Source organism: Crassostrea angulata, chromosome 9 (assembly GCF_025612915.1).
Source record: "Crassostrea angulata isolate pt1a10 chromosome 9, ASM2561291v2, whole genome shotgun sequence".
Lineage (NCBI taxonomy): Eukaryota > Metazoa > Mollusca > Bivalvia > Ostreida > Ostreidae > Magallana > Magallana angulata.
Window position 1 is genome coordinate 13,261,208 of NC_069119.1, and position 7,263 is coordinate 13,268,470.

Consider the following 7,263-nt stretch of genomic DNA (forward strand, 5'->3'; position numbering starts at 1 on the left):
TCAGTACTTTCAGTACTTTGAATACATTTCATTTCATATCGTGTGTTTAGGGCCAAGAAAGCGCAACTTATTAAATGGCTAGCGTGCCTTACTGTGCATTGAGTTTAGTTGGTAATTGAAAGTTATCTGATATATGTCTCCTGTATCATATTGTTTTGTGAAACTAAATATTTCCTGAGGGAAGCGGTAGACATGAATGTTAACCATGACAAATCGATATCAAGCAGAGGAGAAGCTTTTACTTGCGTTTTGTTGGACACTTAAATTTCAATGTCAACGTTTACTTTCACCTAATCCTGACCAGAAACAAATTGGGGTGAAAAACGCTCATAAAACAAAAAGGAAGACTATATATATAAGCTTAATTCAATATAAGTCATTGCATTTGTAATGGTCTGAACAGACATAAAAAAGGTAATAAAATATCCGAGTGTATTCACATGCATGGACATATTTTTCCTCAATTTATGTAAAACATGCATCAGAATAAAAGAAACCGCATCATGAATATCGGGTAAAAATATGTCATTTTCTGTTCTTTTCTGGCCTCATCATTTGAAAGGTTTGGTCATGCAAATAAGCTTATTCCAGTTCAAGACTTTAAAACTAAAACTCTCTCTCTCTCTCTCTCTCTCTCTCTCTCTCTCTCTCCATATGGCAGCTTGATAAACCCTCCAACTCAAAATAAGTAAACAAACTAAAATACCAATAGATCATTGAATGTCCTACATGACATTTGACCTCGAACCAAGGTAACGGATTGCTAAGGTCCACATAACTCAAACAATGGTCCCAACTCAACATAAAACAGCTGCATCGCCAGGATGATGCTATAAATTACGATAAAATTATTTTCCACAATTCCATTCATCGCGTTAATTAATTATTTACTACCAAATGCGCGATATTAATTAATTTGATACCCCCTTGGGGCAACGTGTGTACACGCTTTTTCAAACCAAGCAAAGGCATTTGTGTTACGTCTTGTTTTGTATACTGTATATATGTACAATGTAGTAAAATGTAAGCCGCCATGGCTTGGCTATTTATCACGAGGTGTCAGCGCTGAACTTAAGGAGGATAAGTATACGCTGTAATATTTACTACCTGTTAGAATTACCGAGGGGGGGGGGCTGAAATATCAGGTGAAGAGGCTGCCTTATAATCAAATATCTGAAGTAGAAGAGAAGTACGGTTAACTATTTTGAAAAGCTTGAAGTGCAATTATTTCCGGAGGAAATAGGTGATAACGGAAGTATTTTAAAGAACACAGCCGAAAAGTTCAGATATGACAAAATTCATCTCTGGGGTTTGTCAATCGTTTGGAATAGTATTTCATAGATATCTACATGTAAGTCAATGAAAAGAGGAAATATCTGCATGGGGGTGGGGAACCAAACTTGATCAAGAATTGTATTATGGTAAAGCATACATCATCAGCAAAGAGGTTCTAAGCATTGAACACAGAAGACATTGCTAATAATGATACTATTTCCTTCATAATATCACAAGTTTTGTCTTAAGCCACAAGTGCACTTTCACAATATCTACAGTTAAAATGGAACTTGACACTTTCTATGACAGTCTCCATGTAGATTTAGTTTTAAATTGACAGCATATCAGACGATTTTTCCCCGCTAACCCACAATCTATTCAACGAATTTGACTTCAACCACCAACCATTTATAATAAGCATTGTCCTTGTACAAACAAACCACATTGTCATCTTATGCAATTATCAATTTCATCGATTACAATATTTTCATTCCATCAATTATCAAATCATCATTCACTATACCTATTTATTTTTCTACCACCAATCATTAATATTCCAACCATCTTGCAACGGCTACTTTGGCATTTAAAATACATGTACCTTGAGCCAGTTTATCGTCAACCATTTAACATGCATATTGATAAAATGAAATATATCAGAAAGGACAATATCTTATATAAAGGTACACCAACGCTCTTACAAAAAGATCTTAGTACCATAAACCATTCTTATCATATATTAACAAATATTTCATTGAACTAATACATCGAACCATTAACCAAATTAATCCAAACCACTTCGCCGATAATCAGGATACATTGATATATACGATGATCGAGTCGATCGGCGCCATCTGAACGTCAATCAACATGAACTGTGGTGTTGTAAATATTCGAGGGTATCAATTTTCGTGGATATAAAAAGTAATAGTTTCGAGGATACGTAAATTCTTGGTTATGTTTTACCAATCAATCAATTTTACTCTTATGTGTGTTTCTTTATTCAATGAACATTTGATTCAACAATAAAATCCACGACTCTTGTTACCCAACGAATGATGATAAAACCACGGCCTATAAAGGGCAGCCACCGTCATCGCTACCAATGTTAACCATTTCATTACGATCGTGAGTCTGAACCTTGAGTGCACCTATACTGTAGCACTAACTGTTTACAGTTTAATTGAGTACTTTAGCATGACGTTCAATCAAAGAATGTGCTGCTGGGATTTCAAAATTGCGCAACTGCTCTAAAACTCTTAGTATCAGAATGTCACCATTGGTCTGACCATGCAAGACCTGTTTCCATGCAACGATGTGCAAATATAGTCAGGTGCATGCATTTTTTTTCAATTATTATGTCATGCAATTCTTATATCTGTATTTTACGGAATCACGGAATTTCAGATAGAAATGTTGATCGAAAACACTTAAAATAGGGGCTTGGTCGAGGCGCCATTTCTCCGTGGTATCAATACTCACGCAATACAGTTCCTTGTGCGATAACGTAAATTCTAAATGGCAACTTTGATTTGTCATTTTCTGATTTGTACTTTAAAAGTACACGAATAATTAGCTTGTTAGCACTCCGCGGGTTTTTTTCTGGGTTTTTTTTTTTGGCATGTATCGTTTTAGTTCTTTAAAAACTACGAATTTGTAGAACTATAAACGAAATAATGAAAAAATCGTTTTGTTTTTTTTATCATAATCATAACCATTATACATATATTAAATTATGCTTTCAAACTACATATGTATACCTCAATTTTAAAACTTATAGGTTGATACATGAAAGGAAATGTTACCATGTTCTCTCTCTCTCTCTCTCTCTCTCTCTCTCTCTCTCTCTCTCTCTCTCTCTCTCTCTCTCTCTCTCTTGACTATTATTATTTATTCTAAAAGAAAGATTTATGTTAAATTCTCTTGAAATAAATTGAAATATGAGATAGATATGTTTAGCGCGGTGCTTTATGATCAATTTTGAATTCAATATTATTGGTACGAAATATTCGGTACATCGTATATATAATTTACGAATATAGTTCATGGTGCGCTCTTTATGTTAAACTCGGTATATCAAAATAGAAATTAACTCGGTAGTTTTTATGAGCTTCATTTTTCAGTATTGTCATTGTAAGAAGATTTACAATTGTGTTTAATACGGGTACCTGTGGAGATAACAGATGCCCCCGCTGAGCTCAGGGGGCTGGGTTACGGGGGTTCATACAAAGGGATTTCTTTTTAACCAGCTACCCCCAGTCATTGAATACCGTAATGTTTCGTAACCTCCGAGGCACTAAAAGCTGTAATGGTACACGCTATAGTTTATCTGTTCAATTACGTAGTCATCAAGTCGAGAGAAGTGACAATAGAGCTACCTTAAATCCCATTTAACAAAAAAGAATCCAGTTGTATTTTCATGAGAAAAAAAGAGATTATGACACAGAATAGTTAAGGTGTCTTTTTTTACCAATACAAAGCAGAATTATTTTTACTGTCAGGCGTGGCTGCTGCCACACGTGTTTGGCAAATGCTTTGGTCTCTCCCACTTGAACGCGCATATCATGAAAACATATCCACGTGCATATGTAAATTTTTTGCATTTTCTTAGATTACAAACAGGGTTTCAAATGAAGTAATCTCGCTAATTAATGGTCCAATCGCAAAATGATCATATAAAATATTGACTTGCAATTAAGGGACGTATGTTTTTAAAATCAGGCAACATCAAGAGAGAGAGAGAGAGAGAGAGAGAGAGAGAGAGAGAGAGAGAGAGAGAGAGAGAGATGGTTAGAAAAGTACAAAAAGCAGGAAGTCTTTTATTTTTTTTCATTTTTCGTGCGATGAAATTAATGTACGGAGGGTATAATAAATAAGGAATTACATGTCTATCAACCTGTCAACAAGTTTTACAACAAGTGTGTAATTTTATTGATAAAGATGTGCAAACCCCGCAGACATATCAACAACATGGAACGAATAATGATTTGATTGTTTGTGGGGGATTATTACGGACGCGCTTAAATTCTGCTTAATCCGCGATAAGGAATTATTTTCTGTCAAAATAGCTACAAGCAATTCTTAAAACAAAAATTACATGTCACCCCTTCTCCGTTTATTTATAGATATAATGTCAAATTCCTGTTTGTTTGTTTGTTTGTTTTCTTTGGGCTTTTTGTCTTTTTTTCTGTAAATATACTTATGCAGCATATACTGCGTGCCTGTGCTGGAAAAATTCTTTGGAGCAAGGATATATGCAACTGCGCTGATAAGAGAAAGAATTCTGCGAAATTCCAAGCCTGTACAGTATACATCTAAACTTGGGGAAGGATTCAAGAATTTAAAATACATACATGTACGTACATACGACAAAACGATATTAAATTACTTTTTTCTAAATTTTATTTCAAAGTAAAGTTATTTATGATAACCAAAGGTTGTACAACTCAGACATGCAGATCAATAATCAATAGAAAATATCAGCGAGATAGATAAATTTGAAAAAATATTTATGAATACTTTATTTTTTTCAAAAAAAGTAAAAAAAAAAAAGGTGTCTATTAATGATTCAATTTTTTTTAACAGGTAATTGTAAACTAAAGTTAATAAATTTTCCTTTAATAAACCTTCTTTCCATCACAACCAATCTTAAATTATCAGAAAAATCGAGGAGTAAATATCTTCCTGCGGCTTTCAGTATTGATCGGTATGCATGCATACGAACTATACTACAGCTGAGTCGCGGTTGTATACATCTATGCATATGTGAAGTAATCTATATAATACGTATCCCCGACCTGTATGTTCAATAATGAGTATATCCATTACTTCTGCAGTGTGTGACACGGAATAAAAAACACACACAAAAATTTCTTCGCTTTTGGAGCTTTCCCGGGTTAGAATCGTCTATCCATTTAACCTATAGGCCTAAAATTATAGGGGGCGCTACTGTGACGTCACACAGCGTGGAAGTCACCGTGTGTTTTTGAACAGGGACTACGCATTTTGCGACGAAAGCGAAAATGGGACTACAACAATTTTATTTGGCCATATTTGGTTTAATTTTTATGCAAGGTAAGTTAATAGTTCGTGTTTTACGAATAACACTGTGCCGGATAATTATGCCAGTGCCAAGGTGGCATTTTTGCACCCGCTTAAGATGCAGTTTCGGAAAAATCCATGTATACCAAATGATAGACCATTGTCTAGAGAGTATATAACCACTTTTGTTTTTAGTGTGTTTCACCTGACAGGTGAGATATTTACCTTTAAACATTAATATCCCGTCGGAAAATGATAATTCCCATAGGAGAATTGACTGTCCTACAGGAAATATTGACAATCCTATAGGATTTTTAAAAATTCCTCTAGGAATTATATTTCCTATAGGAGAATGGTAATTCCTGTAGGAATTTGATTCAAACATGTAGTTTTCCTATAGGATATTAAGTTTTCCTATCGGATTGAATCAAATCCTATCGGAATTGAAATTCCTGTAGGAAGTTCTTGTTTTCCGATAGGAAATTTCAAATTACCTATAGGAATATTGATTTTCCTATGGGAAAAATTATTTTCCTATAGGAATTTAATTTTGAAAGGTAAATATCTCACCTGACAGGTGAGATACACTGATAACAAAGGTGGTTGTTAACTCTTTAAGCAGTGGTCTATCACATGGCATATTTGAATTTTTCGATATATGCAGCTTAAGCAGGTGCAAAAATGCCACCTTGGCACTGGCATAATTATCCGGCACAGTGTTTAATGTTTTGCGCATGTTATCTTTTGGACGTGGACTTTGTACGAATCTCACCTGTGAATTCGACACACCGGTCTATTTAAGGGTGACGCCATGTTTTTGGCGGAAATCCCATTATCAGATTTTGACTTCTTTGAAACCGTGAATGGAATATTTGAAAGAAAAAAATAATCAGGAACGGCAGAAAAACTGAACAACTTACTCACTGACTTTAGACCCGTGTAGATAGCCAATTCATGTATTGATTTTACTTTCGATATATCTTTTTTTTGGGGGGGGGGGGTGTTTGACCATGCTTTCGATATTGCTCACTGTACGCGTAGCTCTTATAAGTAAGTACGGGTAGGTCTGATTTGCAGATGAATATCTGTATGCGTAGCTTTGAACATTATATTGAGCTGTATTATTTTTGTTGAATGAAATTACGTTTTGTAAGACTCGTTTTTTTAAAGGCAAAAAAAAAAATTTAAAAAAATCGGACACAAATGTATACAAAAAAACCCAAAGCCCATTGATTTGTAAAATTATTTCCCGCGCTTGCGCGGGATGTCATCTAGTTATCTATACTACTATAGAAAATAATAGACTCGAGTTTTTGGGCTTTAATACCGAGAAATCGGAAGAGCACTGTCTTTTGTTTTATATATTTTAACATCATTGGCACTTGAAGATTACCAATGTGTTTTTATATTCTCAAAATCAAGCTTCGCTAATTAATAATCAACGAAAAGTCCTTTTAAAAATTCGGAAATTACATGTATCTGGATTTTTTGGATTTTACAATCTTGCGCATGCGCATTACATTCACACTAAATCATGGGAGGCTCTTTACTTTATGTTTCCACAATATCACATTTGAATGGAGAAACTCAAACGATATTACAAATACGTGTAAATTTTCATTGAAGCTTTGTCATATACTGTAGATTCCTTTTTTTACGCGAGTACTTAATTCCGCGATTCAACGATTCTCCATCAAATTGCGAGAACATAAAATAGTGAATGTCGAAATTTTATCAAAGTTTCATGTAGTTTACCTATGTCGGAATATTAAAAGCGAGATTTTATAATTCGCGAGACGAGTTTCTCGCGATTTTACGCTGATATTAATTCCTCGCGTTTAATTTAGGAATTTATATTAGTTTATTCTGTTCATCAAAGGAAATACGGGAGATAATTCTAACTCAGTGCATTTAATTAGAAAAAACCCGTGAGTTCCGAGTGTCAAC